Below are 17,139 nucleotides of genomic sequence, written 5' to 3' on the forward strand. Positions count from 1 at the left end.
AGAATGGAGTCCAAAGACTCCATAGGATTTTTATATCTGAAAAGCCTGTTGACAGTGGTGTACTTGAATGAGGGCAGATAATCACTAAGGTCTTTATGGTGGAAGAGATATTTTGAACTAAGGATATATAAATAAGCAAAGTTTGAGGCTTACAGACAGCAGGAAGGATTTATGTAGGAATGGATGTTTTAATCAACAGAATGGTGCCCAAATGAAAAGGCAGTAGTCTCAAGTATAGGAAAGTAGAGGAGACCAGTGCCTCGTAAGACGGTCGGGAACTCCTGAGTAACCTTAGGAACACTTGTGAAGTATATATAATTTTATTTGTGGGACTTTGTTGTTTGTTCTGTAGTTAATTAGGAATTAATTTTATAGTTTAGTTTTGACTAGAATTGGAATATGAAAAAGTTTATTGATAAAAATACAGATTAAGATAGAGAAAACAGGAGAGATCCAGAGAAAGATAATGAGGATTAAAGATAATACCCTCTGATATTAGTTTGAGGGTATTTGGGATAGAATCAGAAAAATTGGCTGAGAGACTGCATTTGGGGAAATGCAGACTTTTTCAACCAAATAAAATCAAAAGGTCTCATTTACAAGAGGCCTTTTGTAGTCCAAAGAAATATTGGGATTCCAAGTTTTACTTTTTCTGCATGCAAGTGACAAGACAGCATCTTTTATTGTTTTATTTTTTAAGAGTGTCCTCTTTCTGTACATTCTTCTTCATGTCCTATATGACTGTGCAGTTCATATAGCATGACCTTTGTTGTGTATGGCTTCACAAAAAACGGACAGTACAATTTGTTCTCTCATAGATACCTTAGTCAACTTAAGAATATATAGAGAGAAGGTCTTTCTTTCCTCCTTCACAGAAGATAAAGCAGAGAAGTAAAATAACACCCAAGTGACTACTCTTGGTCATGTCTAGAGGTAGAATTAGACTCAAGCCCAGGTGAGAGTAGGCCAGAATGAAAGTTGTTGGAAATGAGGACTTGAGTCAGGAGTAAAAAGTTAGAGCAGAAGCTCCTTTCCCAAGTGTTAGCAAAAATGCTAGCATTAGCAAAAATACTTTACCCCTCTCAACTTCCTAACAACAATGTGATTTATGAATAAGAACTGCAGAATACATATATAGATGATCAAGATGAAAAATATCGATTCTCGGCCTTTTGGCTAAGATCAAGTATAGTATCAAGTATAGACTAGATATTATATTCAAATATTATTGTTGCAAAATGACATTCTGTTGAAAACTTTAAAAAGAAAAATGTTAAGCCACTTGACAATATACAAGTCTTACTCCCAGTTCTTTACTCAGGATTCATTCCTGATGATGCCTGTAGGACCATATGTGGTGTCAGGGATTCAAACCAGGGTTGCCTGCATGCAACAAGGACCCTACTTCCTGTACTATCTCCCCAGCCCTATGTCTGAGAACTGTGTGATGTACATATGTGAGGCCCAAGAGCAGACTCCTCAGCAGCCATGACAGCCTATAGTTAACATTAAGTCTCAACTAGGCCTCAGTTTCTGTTTCCCCAGAGCTGGACTGCAGTTTCTGGTAAACTCCCAGTTGAGTAATTTGCCAAGATAAGGAATTGGGCAGTTGGGTCTGGCCCATCATGAAGGGCCACTGTACCCTCCTTAGAAACTGTTGCTAACCATTGCCTAATTGCTGACCACCATCGTAATAGGGCCAATGCTAAAAATAGATCAGTATATAAACCCCTTCTTGACTGAACCCTATATAAACTGCTTGTGATTTGGAGTTGAGGTCCTTGTCAAGACTCCACTGTGTTGGATGGGACTTCGATCCTAGCTCGAGCTAGTGCTGGCTCAGGCTACTAATAAAGTTCCTTTGCTGTTGCATTATCATGTATGAACTTGGTCTCTCTGCAATTGGGGATTTGACACTTGGGCACAACACATAACTTTCCCAACAGTTGAGTATACCTTGCTTCAAATGACAGACTCTGTGATTCAATAATTATCTAAATTTAAATGCATGAGAGGGAGGCAAAGGTTAAGAACTCAATGCCTAGGAGAAGGAGATACTAACTGGTTTTCACATACTTCTTCATGTGGTTATCAAGATATCCAATACACATAAGAGAAAACTGAGACTAGGGTATTTGAAATCCCTACTCTCTGTACTATATCTGCTCTAATATAGAAACCGGGCTGAGGAGTAAATTCTGCAGTGGGCTCCTAGATCAACTAATCTCATTTATAACTATCCAATTTATTAAGCTACTATATGTAAGATTCTACTAAGCATTGAAGCATTAATTGCAGTTTATAGGAGCAGAATATCTATCATCTAAAAAGTCACACATGACCTAAACCTTCTGTAACCTCCTGCCTCAACTTTCACAACTTCGATACTCCTCCTATGCTATTCCCTCCAATTAGAGATAAATTTCCTTCAATGTTCTCTTAAATACGATGAGATTTAATTGCTTTAGTTTGTTCTTCCTGAGAATTATTTTTTTTTCTTTTCAGCTGCCCCAAATACATTAACCTTGCTCTCTCTGTCTAAATGTGACTACAAAGAAAATTCTGTTCTTACTCACCAAATCAGCTTAACTCCCGTGTAAAAATTTTATTTGTGCTTTTCTTTCACAATGCACGAAGCACTTTTATGCAATTGTATATTATTATTTAATTTCTTTTTCTATTACACTGAAGATAGCAAACCATAACACCCTTCCTCTCTTAGTACCTTTTCCTTTCCTTTTCTTTCCATTCTTCTTTCTTTCACTGACCCCAAAGTTCCAGTGTTATTGCATTTTCAAAATGATACCTCTTATTTATTCCACCTATTTCCCCTTTGCCTTATCCCATTAAAATCTACCATCATTATCCCAGAATCTGAGAATTTTTTGTTCTCTTTCAATAATTTATTTGACTTTTTAAAGTGATATTCTACATATAAATGTAATCATTCAGCAATTGTTTCTCACTTCCATGTTTATTCCACTTTGCATAATCACTTCAATTTCCATTCATGCTGTTTTAGATGACAAGACTTTATGCTTTGTAATCACTGTGTAACATTGAGTATGTATAGCGGAGCTTCTTTACTCATTCACAATAAGAATTTAGGTGGATTCCATGTTTGAGCTAACATGGAAACAGTTGTTATGGACATGATGACATAACTATCTTTTTTATGTTTTCTGATAAATGCCTAGAAATGATATTGCTGGATTACACAGTGTTTCCATGTTTAGTTTAGTTTTCATTCTAAAGAATCGTCATACCATTTTCACACAGGCCACAATAACTTACATGCCCACAAACAGTGAACAAGCCTCTTTTTCTCAGTATTCTTGACAACAGTATTTGTTTCTAGTTTTTCTTGACATGGGTATCCTCATGGGTGTAAAGTGATATCTTGTTGTGGTTTTGATTTGCATTTTGCAAATAAATAAGTGATATTAAGCATTTAACATGTTACTGTGGGCCTTCTGGATGTCTTCTTTGATTAAGCATCTATGAAGGGCTTTTGCCCAAGTTTTGATGGGTTATTGTTAGTTGTGAGTTACTCTTTATATTTTCTTTTGAGAAAAAAATCAATCTCTTACTGGAAACAAAATGTACAACTATCTTCTCCAACTCATAAAATTTCCATTGCGTTTTGGTTTCTTTTGTTATGCAAACTTTCAACATTTGATATATATAGTCCCATTTATTTTCCCGTATTTTCTTGCCTTTGACATTGAGTTCTCATTGTATCTTTTGCTTTTAGTAGGAATTTATTTGGGAGAGTTAGGGCCACACCCGTGGTCATTGGGGGTATTCATAGTTTTGTGCTCATAAGTGACCTCTGCTGGTGCTCAGGATACCATATGTATTGCAAGAATTCGATCTGGAGTCAGGAAGATGCAAGGCAAGTGCCTTCAACCCTGTACTTCCTCTCCAGCACATCTTGTGTTTTTTGTCCTGTTGTCTTCTGTGTGTTTTATGGTTTCGGGTCTTATATTCATGTTCTTTATCCATTTTGAATTAGTTTCTGTGTGAATGTTAAATCATGATCTAGTTTCTTTTCTTCTTCCTCCTCCACCTCTTTCCCATCATCATCACTTTCTCTGACACCATTTGTTCAAAAGGAAACTTTTTTCAATCGAATCTTGACCTTGATCTTTATTGGGGCTTCAGTGCACAAAGAAGTAGACACATTTAAAACACACAATACCAGATTCATGCCAGATCCTGAATTTATAAAAGGAAGAAGGGTAGGTAGGATGCTGTCAGAACTTCATCACCTCCCTAGAAAAATATCTCAGAAACCTATTCAAAAACTTCCAGGCCAAGTTATGTTCCCTGTTTAATTCCCAAAAACTCTAAATCTGAAGTCATTTCCATTTGTGACAGTTTTGATTTATCTTTCGATAGATCCAGTTGATTGTCACCTAGGAATATAACTATTAAGAAGCTAAAAACCATTTCATCCCTCAAATATATAACTGATGGTTATAACACAAGCTTCAGAATTTCTCACCATAAGATGAAAAAGGGCTCTTTAAATCTACTCTAAATATATTCCTTCCCTACTGCACTGCCACTCTTCATTTCTCTTCCTTATTACTTTTCCAATGTAGAAAGCATATTGGAAGACTCTACATGTTTTCCCCAGGAATGGGCTGAGAATTATTTATTTTGGCTGCTGATTTGTGATCTTGGGGACTAATGGTGTTTCCATTATTTGAAACAGCGTCTTAAATTCAAGTAATCTTAATGAATTTAATTTAGCTAAATGAAGTAAATTTCTTATGATTTTTAGCTTCAGATTTGGAAAGGACAAATCTCTTTCTTCAACTTTTTCTGGTGATGTGCTAGTTTAGTTTTGGTCTGTTATTTGTTGCAATAATACATGTGTGAGATGCTACATTTTTTTAAAATTTTATTAGTCAAACATCATGAGGTACAGTTGTAGACTTACAAATTTTTTTTTGTGCTTGGGTTTCAATTACACAATGATCAAATACCCATCCCTCCACCAGTCGTCATTTTCCACCACCAATGATCCCAGCATCCCTCCCACTCCCCATCCCCCCCCCCCTCCCAACCTGCCTCTGTGGCAGGGCATTCCCTTTTGTTCTCTCTCTCTCTCTCTCCTTTTGGGTGCTGTGGTTTTCAAAAGAGGCATTGAGTGGCAGTCATGGTCAGTCTATAGTCTACTTTCAGCATGCTTCTCTCATCCTGGGAGGATCCTCCCAACACCCTTTATTTGGTGCTTCCTTCTCTATCTGAGCTGCCTTTTCCCCTAGCATGTGTGGCTGGCCTCCAAGCCATGGAGTAATCTTCCTGATACTTATCTCAGCTATTCTTGGGTGTTAGTCTCCTATTTTGTTTATGTTCTCCAGATGAATGCAATATTTCTATGTCTGTCCCTCTCTTTCTGACTGATTTCGCTTAGCATGATACTTTCCATGCAGTACCACTTGTGTGTAAATTTCATGACTTCATCTTTTCTAACAAGAGATGCTACATTTTAAACAATAAAACAGAGAGAGAGAGAGATCATAAGGATAGTTGGGCCTCTACAGCATCATGAACATAAGACTAATTTAAGAGACAGAACATGAATGTGACCATATTCTGCATGAATGAAAGATTGTATAAGTAGTTGTATTATACCCATTTAAATTAAATCAGTACCTGTATCCAAAAGGTACAAATAATTGAACTTTAGTAAAACATTAGATAAATAATAGAAAAGTTATTTTCAGGGGGTATGGTTCCACCAGCAGGTCAGTCTGTACCTGTGAGGTGAGTGCATCAGCAGCCTGATGGCACCGTCAGACTTTCCATTATTTGAAACATACCCCTAAATTAGTGTTGTGACTTTGACAAAAGCCCAAAAACTTGGGGCAAAGCTTACCAAGAAAGTAAACAGCCAAAAGTTAGGTATGTGGGAGTCACACCAACAAACCACCTCCGGCCCAGCTATATAATTGGAGGCATGGCCTCTCTGGTTCCTGATCAGACTGCTTAATGGCCATGATCTCAGAGACTCAGAAAGGAATCTCGGAACCCAAAGGCTTTTGGCAGAAATGCATCCTGATCCTGCAGTAGGTTACTGGTGCTGGGCCACTCCAGGTGGGAATAGGTTTCGTGCCTTGGCCTGTTGCCCATGGCAGACTGGTGACCACCATCCTCCAGAGGCCACTGGACAGTCAGGTTTGGGCCTGCAGTGACGAGACACATGGGGCCTCACCAGATGGGGGTAAAACCGGCCTTACCTCACCATCCAAACGAGACCCCGAGTCGCCGCCTACAAACGGCCTCTCTAGCTCCTGATCAAGCTGCTTAACAGCCATGATCCCAGAGACTCAGAAACAAATCTCAAAACCCAGTGGCTTTTGGCAGAAATGCATCTGGACCGCATACAAGGTGGCCTCCGCCTCAGAGCTTATTGGAAACTCAGGTATGGCCGGCAGTGACGGGAATACCTGATGGGAATACTGCAGTCTCATGGGAAGTGGGGCAGTACCGGCTCGTCCTTCATGCTCTACTGAGGTCATGAATTGCCCCCCACGATCGGGTCTCTGGCACGGCCATGGTTCCAGAGGCTAAAGGACTTAGTCCAGAGCCCGGCAGCTTGCGGCAGAAAAGTGAATGGACCATGCGTTAAACTATGGTGCCATGCCTCCCTGGGAGGAAAAGGGTGTTGCTCCGTTCTGCTTCCCCCCCCCCCCCCAACACACACACCCCCGGCAGCAAGGTGGCCACCGCCTCAGAGCTTATTGGAAAGCCAGGTATGAGCCAGCAGTGACAGGGCAACTGCAGTCCCATGGGAAGGGGGGCAGTACCAGCTCGTCCTTCACGCCTTACTGAGGTGACGAGATGCTCCCCATGAACAGCTCTCCGGCACAGCTATAACACCAGATGCACAGAAACAGTCTTGTAATTATCTGGCTCTTTCCAGAAATCTAAAATCATTATATGATTCTCATAACCAACTATAGAAAACAAAGTACTTCACAATGCCTTTTCAGCAATTCTGATTGTTGGGGGCCGGGGGGGGGGGGGAGAAATTCTGAATAATAATGGTGCATCTTTTGATGGGTGTAATGAATGTAATCAATGTAGAAAGAGTTAAGTAGAAATCATCTGCCTCACAGGCATTGGGAGGGGTGGGAGGGGGTATATTCGGTTTCTTGGTGGTGAAAAATGAGTACTGGTGAAGGGAAAGGTTTTTGAACATTGTATGACTGAGATTTTACCCTGAAAGCTTTGTAACTTTTCCCACAGTTATTCAATAGATAAATATAAGAAGAAAAATAAATAAATAAATAAATAAATAAAATTATGGAAAAAAAGTAAGGTGGAATTCATGCCTAATTCAATCAGCTAATCAGTGGCTGAATAAATAGCAGTATTCCTACATAGAAAAGAAAAAAGAAAAGAAACGTTATTTTCAAAGAATCTCCCTCAAGATATTTGCTCATTACATAGTGGAAGATATCAACTTTCTAGTAAAGTAACCTAGCAAAAGCAACCTTCTTCAAGTGATCAAGGTTATCATCACCTATAACATGATATATAGACATCATGCACCTTGTGGTATGTAATAAAAGAACATAACATTGAGTTGGAGAGTTAGTGCAATGGTTAGGAGATTTTGCTTGTGTGCAGCTGACCAGGATTCAATCCTCAGCATCTGATATGGTCCCTGAACCCTACACGGAGTGATCCCTGATCACAGAGCCAGGAGTAAAGCCTGAGCACCACTGGGTTTAGCCCCCAAAAACAAATAAACAGAAAAGAATAAAATGTAACCTCTGTGATATACTTGGACAGATACATAGTCAAACAAATAATTTGAAAAGGCCTTAAATTCAATATTTATCTCACATCACTGTATCACTTTCATCCTGTTGTTCATCGATTTCCTCAAGCGGGCACCAGCAATGTCTCCATTTGTCTTAGCCCTGAGATTTTGAAAGTGCCACATTGGAGGCTCTTTCGGGGTCAGGGGAATGAGACCCATCATTGTTACTGGGTTTTGGCATATTGAATATGCCATGGGGAGCTTACCAGATTCTGCCGTGTGAGTAGGACACTCTCGGCAGCCTGCTGGGTTCTCTGAGAGCGAGAACTAGACAATAAGAGGTCTCCTGCCCGTGCCTGGCTGTCCCCACCAGAGTCCCTTGGAAGAAGCCAGGTTGAGTTTCCCTCCTCGCCCTGAGCAGAGCCCTGGCAGCTGAAGACCTCTGAAACCCAGCCATAGCGATGCTTAAGACCACTCTCCACACGCTCGGACAAGCCTCATGCATGAAGGAAACAGCAGAGGAACCCAAGTCTGCAGGACCCGGGGCTGAGATCTCTAAGCCTGCTTGGATCGGAACTGGGCCTCCTCTACCCAGATCCCCCATTTTCTATTAGCTAGGCATTACTCCCATCAATTGCCCCCAGCGCTGTGTAATCCCATCAATGGCCTAGACTCAGAGACTATAAAACCAATCTCCCAGAAATGTAAGATAGTTATTTATCTCATATAGCCAAACAAATAATTGAAAACACTAGACAAACAGAATTTAGAGTCAGAATAACAAATCAAGATTTTTCAACTTCTTTTTTTTTTATCATGAAAGACTAAAGCACTATTATATATCATCAGTGACTAAGAAGAAAGGGCAACTAAAAATAGGATTTGGGAGCAGAAAAAGGAGCTACGTGAAAAAGCTGGTGAAAAAATGTTAACTCTTTGGGTCACCCCTAGTGATGCTCAGGTATTACTCTTGGCTCTGCACTTAGGAATTAATCCTGGTGGTGCTTGGGGGACTGTATGGGATGCACAAGATGGAACCCAGGTTGGCCGTATGCAAGGCAAACCCACCCTACCCACTTTACTATGGCTCTGGCATTGATGAAAGTTTAGAAAGACCTGTTTTAATTCATCTGATATTGTGCTACTATTACTCATTTTTCTGATTCTAATCATTTCTCTATGATAACAGAAGATATTAGCATTGAAGGATGCTCCATGAATGAGATATGGAAACTATGTTTTATTTCTGTAAGTTATTAAAATGTTTCCGGTTCTCCCTTTCATCAATTTGCTCGAGGTTGCCCAGTAATGTCTCCATCACGAGACTTGTTTTTACTGTGTTTGGCATATTGAATACGTCACGGGGAGCTTGCCAGGCTCTGCCGTGCGGGTGAGATACTCTCGGTAGCTTGCCGGGCTCTCCGAGAGCGGTGGAGAAATCGAACTCGGGTCTGCCATGTTGGCTGCGTGCAAGGCAAATGTCTTACTGCTGTGCTATTGCTCCAGCCCTATATTAAAGTGAACTGGATGCTAATTATGAGTTATTTTCTCAGAGACAAGCAGTCTGGTACTAATATATATTCCTCTTCTTTTTTCTTAGGACAAATCATTAATTTGGTTTGCACTTCCTTTTTCCCACTCTCTGTAATGGGAAGATGGTATTTTATATGCTAGTGACAGGTTAGGTAAGGTAGTGAAAGGAGCTTTTGTAGGATCACACAGGTGAGATAAATATTAAATTTAAGGTGTTTTCTTGTTGTCTGTATAATCTTGGAAATGCTATTTAAGTATATGAAGAGTAATTGCTCCCAATCTTTAGAAGGAAACTAGTAATAGTGCCTAGTTTCTCTGCCATGAAGATTAGGTGGGATAGCAAATAGGGAATTCTCAGTTCAGTTCCTTGTATATAGGGAATGCTTAAAACAGAAATTATTAATATTTTCCAAACTGGATGCCTCTAAAAGAAGTTAAGGAAAGAATACTGAATCACAGAACCTTAAAAAAATGACAATTTTACTAACTTCAGTCTAAAGAAGGCAGTATGCCTGTAGTTAATCATTGTTGACCAAGTGAGGTTTTCAGCTGGTGCTTAGATTGGGGAGCTTGTGTGCTAAGCAGGCTGGCTTTAGGAGATGCTTGTATTTTCTTTGTAGGGTCTTTGCCATCAGCTCCTACATCCCTCCCTGGCATGCCTTGACATTATACATTTTGGGTAGAAAACAACCTCAGACAAGGTACTGTGCCCAAACGTGGTTAAGGAGTTAAATTTAGAACAGACGGACAGCCTGACTTCATTTGGCTGCTGAGCTCCAAGTCTTACATCCAAACCACAGTGGTTCTCTGTACATTCCCAAAATCAAGGCATTGGGGAGAACGAGCATTTGGGAAACTCCTACCTGACTTGCCTGTTCTCCTCTGCCAGCAGTGATCCCAGGAGTCTGGGAACTGAGCTCATTGTCCTTCATATTGTGGTGGACCCTGAGTCTGTAAAGCAGCTCAAATGGAGTAAACGGCTCAGCAGTTAGATTTCTGAACCAAATGATGAAGGCCAGGCTAGTGGGGCTACTAGAGGGAGCCTGTCCTTTCAACCTCAGGATGGTTTTTGACTAGCCTTTCAAGGCATGCCATTTTTTGAATATATGGCCTTACCATAGCTCACAGACTCTCTTCCACCTGACCATGCCAGTCTCTCCCAGGTGCCCCTAATGCCCAGACTCTCTCTGTGTCTCTCTGTGTGTCTCTGTTTCTGTCTCTGTCTCTCTCTGTCTCTCTCTTCTGTCTATGTCTCTGCCTCTGTCTCTCTCTGTCTCTCTCTGTCTCTCTCTGTCTCTCTGTCTCTGTCTCTGTCTCTGTCTCTCTCTCTCTCTCTCTCTCTCTCTCCCTTCTGAATAGCACCAGAGCACCACGTGTGGTATGAAGAAGGCCCCCAGAACACCTCATTTCTCATCTAAGTCCAACTTCCCCAATCAACACAGCCTAAATAAAATCAACCTCAACATGCAATCTAAATAAAACCAACTTATTGGTTGAGTGAATTCTGCAGAAGTATACACATCACTGTTGTTCAGATGAAAACCAGATCTCTACACTCTTCTTGTTCCCACTGGTTTCAAGGTACAACTTGGGCTCTGTAACTTGCCATCCCAAGAGCTCATGATTCTCCTCCTTTGTATTTTAGTCTCTTTTCTTGCAGGATCCCTACCCTCTACATGTATACAGCCCCAGTACTCTAGCCATATATGGGAACATTAACTCCAGCATCATTGCCATTTGCTGTCTAGTTTCCATTCTTTGAACATGTTGAACCCTCCTGAATTCCCTTTTCCAATTTATGACTGGATTCAGGGCTCAGGGTTCAAAATCTTTATGCAGAATCTATTCTGAGATCACATCAGAGGGACTTCTTAGAAACAACTGGCCTACACATGTTATTCATAAGTACTTTTGTCAAGAAAATACTAATAATTAATTAGCATTTCACCAGGTTCTAGACACCATACTAATCACTTCACATGCATGAACTCATTTGGTATTCACAAACATTCTGCAGGAAAAGAACTCATACCATTCCCATGTAATAGAGTAGCTGAGGTCAAGAGAAGTTAAATTACTTGCAAAGGACACATGTGTGGAAAGGACAGGCTTATGATTAAAACTCATTACCAGCTCTTTGTACATGCTCTTACCTAGTTGCACTGCAATGTCTCAGATCAAATCACATCCAGTACACACAATTAAAGTCTGGGTTAACTAAATCTTGAAGAGCAAGGATGTTTTTTCCTCAGGACAGACTGTAAGTTGACCATTTTAGAAGGAATGTCAGTTTTAGCAAATGACTCAGTGAGCATTACATTGACTTTACTGTTACTTTTATAACTGGTTGTTCCACATAGCAGAGAACTTGAAAGAAAGACATTCAGCTGGTATTTATCTGCAGAGCCCATGCCTATGGCAATTTTATCAAGACAATTTCAAACGTGATTAAAAACTCACTTTTTGGAGCTTCTGGTCCTCTTCTATAAAATGGAAGAACAATGTGTTCTTGCAGGATTGTTGGAGTGATTAAATCAGATGTTGCACATAAAGCCCTTAGCATGAACCCTGAGTAAACACAGACTAATGTTAACCATAACTACTACAAAGCACAATCTAACAAGGTATCAGCCAAAGTAATCATGCAAAGAAGACAACATCGAAGATTTCAAAAATGAACTACCATGAACACAGATGTTGTACTCTGAATTTTTCTTTGGTAAGAACAAGACCAAGACTATAAAGAAAATATAGAATAGTTTCAGATTCACAGGTACTTGATGCCAGAAACCCCAGCATTGGACTCTTGTCGCGACTCTGAACCACTGTGCTTTCTAACACAGAAATCCGCTTCTAAGTGACCACTTAGTTCTCACTAAATGTACAGAGATAAAACAACAGTTGTTTTCAGTTCTGGTCTTTTCTCTGAACCATATACCTGTAGTTGACATTGTTTCCTGGATACATGCGAAGATTGAAAAAAAAGTGTCTATAGTCTCCTATTTTGTTACTTTATGTTCCCCAGATGAATGCAATCTTTCTATGTCTGTCCCTCTCTTTGTGACTCATTTCACTTAACATGATACTTTCCATGTAGTACCACTTGCATGTAAATTTCATGACTTCATCTTTTCTAACAGCTACATAGTACTCCATTGTGTAAATGTACCAAAGTTTCTTTAACCAGTCATCTGTTCTCTGGAAATCAGTGTTTCACTAATAAAAATTAAAAAATTAAAACATATAAAAAAAGTGTCTGTACGTGAACCTGTAAAGGAAGCAAAAAATTGGAAGCTGGTATGTATTTATGTAAAATCAACATGGATTCATAGTGGCTTGAAAATGGATATCTTAGCAGCTCCCCGTAGATCTCTTTGGACGCCATACTGAGCCAATTTCACAGGGGCACCACAGATGGAGCCAGTATTCCCTCTCTGTCATTCCAGATGCTTCCAGAAGAAAACCACAGGTAAGCGGGATCAGGGACTAAGACTCCAGGCCACATAGCAGCAGTGGATACAGGGAGTTCCTTCCGGTCTCCCTCTTAGGGTCCTGGCTGTCACGCCCGTCTCAGAGCACTAACGGCCTTGACGCAGAGACTCACAAATGAATCTCAAAAATGACTAGCACCCTACAGAGATATTTCTGGACCCTAATCATTTACAATTTTAGAATTCCAGAAGTGTGTGGCCACTTTTGAGGCCGTGTGACCTCTCATGATATGCATAATAAGCGGTAGAAAATAAATTATCTAGCACCTGCCCCTGGCAGGCAGGCTTGAATGGTGGTGGGAAAATTCTAAATAATGGTGGCAGGAAGGAGCAATGGTGGTGGGATTGGTGTTAAAAGAGTCAATGTAATCAATTAATGTGAACAACCTTATGAAAATAAAATTTAAAAAAAAAAGAAAATGGATGTCTTTGTCACATACTCCACTGAGTCTTAGTTCAGAAATTTCTAATCCCTTCTTTAATTTCTTTCACTTGCATTACAACTACTGTGTACATTTTCTTTTTCCTTTTTTTCTTTTTCTCTTTAGTTTGAATGGGTATTCTGCTGGGAAGTTTGTTCTGATTCTGAAGGCACCCTTATGGAAGATTGCCAGGAACTTTTCATAAGACAAGATTTAGAGACACAAATCTTACCTGTTTTCCTTCCTCTTCCCCTCCAACCCCCAACTTCTCCCTCTAAAACCCTCTGTTCCTCCTTTGTGTCCCCCTCCACTACTCTCTTTTTTCCTTTCATCCTTTCTTTGGTCAAAAGGATTCAGTCTTCCTTATATTTCTCTCTCAGAACTTAGGAAACAACATGCCCTGCCATCAGCTACTGAACTGGAGGTTCCTTGATGCTTTCACTATTTTTTAAGATTTTGAGATAGTAGTTGCAATTAATTCATCAAGCACTCATTTAGTGTCTAATATGTCCCAAACACACAAATACTATTCATGGTGTGAAAATAAGATTTTTGTCTCACCATTTCTATTGAAAATGCAATTGTCAAAGTTATTTTATAGTTAACAATTTCATTTTGTTTGTTTGTTTGCTTGCTTACTTTTTGGGGGGGACATACCTGGCTATGGGCTTACTCCTGACTCTGAACTCAGTTATCATTCCTGGTCGAGCTCAAGTGACCATGTGTGATGCTGGGGATTAAACTCAATCAGTTGTGTGCAAGGCAATGCCTTTATATACTGTTCCATCCCTCTGGTCCAAAGTATTTAACAATATTTTATGATTATCAGGGGAACTTTTATTATTGCTCATCCAATGGTTGTAGGTGAAAAGCACTGTAACTAAATAAATATGTAATATATGCTGTCACTCTGAAAAGAAGCACTCTGAAAAGTGCAAGGGTTAAAGTGCTCAACTTGCATATCAAACTGACTCTGGTTCAAAGGGAGCACCAAATAAAGGGTGTTTGGAGGATCCTCCCAGGAGGGGAGATGCATGTTGAAAGTAGACTATGGACTGAACATGTTTGTCACTCAGTACCTCTTTTGCAGACCACAACACCCAAAAGGAGAGAGAGAACAAAAGGGAATGCCCTGCCACAGAGACAGGGTGGGTTGGGGGGGGGGATGGGGGTGGGAGGGATACTGGGATCCATGGTGGTCGTGTTAGGGCGCGGATTGTGATCTCCCTTTAACGACAAAGAGACTCCAGAGACTGCAAACAGCAAGCAAGGTTTATTGTAAGACTGGCTAGCCAGGGCCAAGCCGCCTACACAGACATGCAGGTCAGTTAGGTGAGGCAAGACCCCGAACTTCTTTAAAGGGAATCTTATATAGGCCTTCACTGGCCGTTACAGCAAAGCCCGCGCATTTCATAGCCAATAGATTTGTAACAACATATGCTTTCTTTACCAATCCAATTAAGGGTACATCACTTCTTAGCCTATAGTTTAAAGATCAGCATTTTGCATCAGTACTTAGGAACTGACAGGTTTTTAAGGCAGTCCTGGGTCTTGCAACATGGGTCTTGTGAGAGACATCCGGTTATCTGGTCTGACCCCCACCCTTTGAGTACCTGTATCTGAATTCCTTGCTCAGGGGCAGAAAAACCAGTTATTTTGCAGTGCAGGCTCCTATAAAGCGGATCTGAAAAAGCTTATCTAGACCTGTTCCTTGAAAAACAAGTTATTTTGCAATGCAGGTTCCTATTAAGCTAAGCTAAATTAATTCTGGTGGTAGTCCATTTTGGGCCTGTCCCTTACAGTCGAAAATGGGCACTGGTGGAGGGATGGGTATTTGATCATTGTATGACTGAAACCCAAGCACAAAGATTTGTAAATCTACAACTGTACCTCATGGTGCTTCACTAATAAAAAAAAAAACTGACTCTGGTTCAATCTCTGGCACTGTATATGGTCTCCTGAGCACTGTCAGGTGTGATCGTTGAACCCAGAGGTAGGAATAAGCCTAAGCAAGGCTGATAGTGTACTTTTGCCCAAACTATCTTCTGAAGAAGCTTACAAAGTATTAGACCATGTCTACCAGGTGTATAAAAGGCAATTAATAAAGTTAATAGGCTCTGTTTAACCACAGCATGACAATCATGTTAAATAGAGAATTCTGGATTCTGGATCCTGAAATGGCAGCAAGCCTGGAGACTAGGAACCTAGAATTCAGACTCTTTTTCTTGATTAACACCTCTGGAACACTATGGATCCAACTGTAATGACAGCATCAGCATCGGCTACACAAAGTCGTCCCCTGGCACTCAGTGCCATAAAGGTTACTTTACATACATTGCCTTTTAAAAAATATATACATGACAAAGTCTTAAGAAATATATCTTCATATGTACATATGTGGAGAGGAATATATTTTCTATAAATCACTAATATATATATATACATATATAATCTATTTAGTAGATGAAGACCTTGAATCTTTGATTAAATTCAACAACTTTTTTATTCAGACTGTATAGTAAGTGATAGAGCTAAAGTCCAACATGCAAATATACAGGTTGACCTTGAATATAATCTTTCTGTCATTAGCAAAATCTCATATTTATTGGCTCACTTGACGCAAGAGTTGAAGAACTAAAAATAAACTGAGCTAAAACATTAAATCAAATTAAATCCATCTAATGTGTTCTATTTAATTCTAAAAGTTTTTCCCCCACACTTACAAGTTTTAAAAGTTACTTCATTAGTATAATTGAAACCCAAGCACAAAAATTTGTAAGTATACAACTGTACCTCATGGTGTCTCACTAATAAAAATTTTTAGAAAAGAATATTCTGGGGACATTAGAGAAAAAAAATGTCACACTGGTAGTGGGACTAGTGTTAGAATTCTGTGTGAAATTCTTCTTTGAGCACCTTTCTGAATAACCGTGTCTTAAATTAAAAAAAATAAATAAATATAAATATTTTCAAAGAAGTAGATACTCTAAAATAATTTTCTCTCATCCCAACACCATAACATTTTCACTACTTTTGAAATAAAATAACCAATGTTAATAGACGAGTGTTAGTCTTTTAACATTTAGCATTATTTGCTAATAACAATTACTAAAAGTAAAAAGGGAAGACTCAAGTAACAAGTTGAAAATTTACTGAACATTCTCCAGGCAAATAGTAGGCAAGTCATTTATAAAAAAAAAAATAAGAGATATCCTACAAAATTGGATTCTAGTTTGTCTGCACTTGAGCCTGTTCAGAATTCTTCCTGTTCTTTCTAGCAGGACGTGTATTATGGCCATTCCCAGATGGAGTGGCCTGGCTTAAGGGAAGTCCACAAAAATCCTGTCCAGGAAAATCTGTGCTGAGGCTGTTCAGGAGCATTTACACTTTCTTTCATAAATTAAACTGACTGTAAAAAATTCATAGAGCTAGTGACCATAATGGTGGACATGGAACACAATCCTTATGTAACCCTACCAAAATTTTTGCCTGATGTACAACATATTTTACTAAAATAATTATTTTCTATTTCAACTTCTTTCTTTAGCAGCTTATGGTCTTGTTTAAATGTTTTTAGAAAAATATTGAGCTGTATATGGTTACTATTATAGCATACTAATTGATTTCCAGGTAGATGCAAGAAGTTGCTATACTTTGCAAGTAAAAATAAACATGTTATAAGCCTGAGAAATTGTCTTCAGTTGTAATCAATTTCCCACCAGGGTGGTAGACAGTTCTTAAAGAGTTAATGGGCCTCGTTCCTAATGGGGGCAATAAGGGACTTGTTTGATCCCAATTCTAATCACTTCCTAAGTCTTCATCCCATCACATAGACAGATGAATGTGTTGGGGCTTGAAGTTTGCTGCAAAGGGCAAGTGAGTCATATACAAACTTCCTTCCTGAAAGGTT

General features: G+C 39.5%; 1 pseudogene; it reads left to right on the forward strand.

Annotated features, from left to right (window-relative positions):
* The first annotated feature begins 1,156 nt into the window (after window positions 1–1,156).
* On the forward strand, window positions 1,157–1,248 carry LOC130045847 (uncharacterized; annotated as a pseudogene).
* The last annotated feature ends 15,891 nt before the right edge of the window (window positions 1,249–17,139 follow it).

Source organism: Sorex fumeus, unplaced genomic scaffold (assembly GCF_029834395.1).
Source record: "Sorex fumeus unplaced genomic scaffold, SorFum_2.1 ptg000129l, whole genome shotgun sequence".
NCBI lineage: Eukaryota > Metazoa > Chordata > Mammalia > Eulipotyphla > Soricidae > Sorex > Sorex fumeus.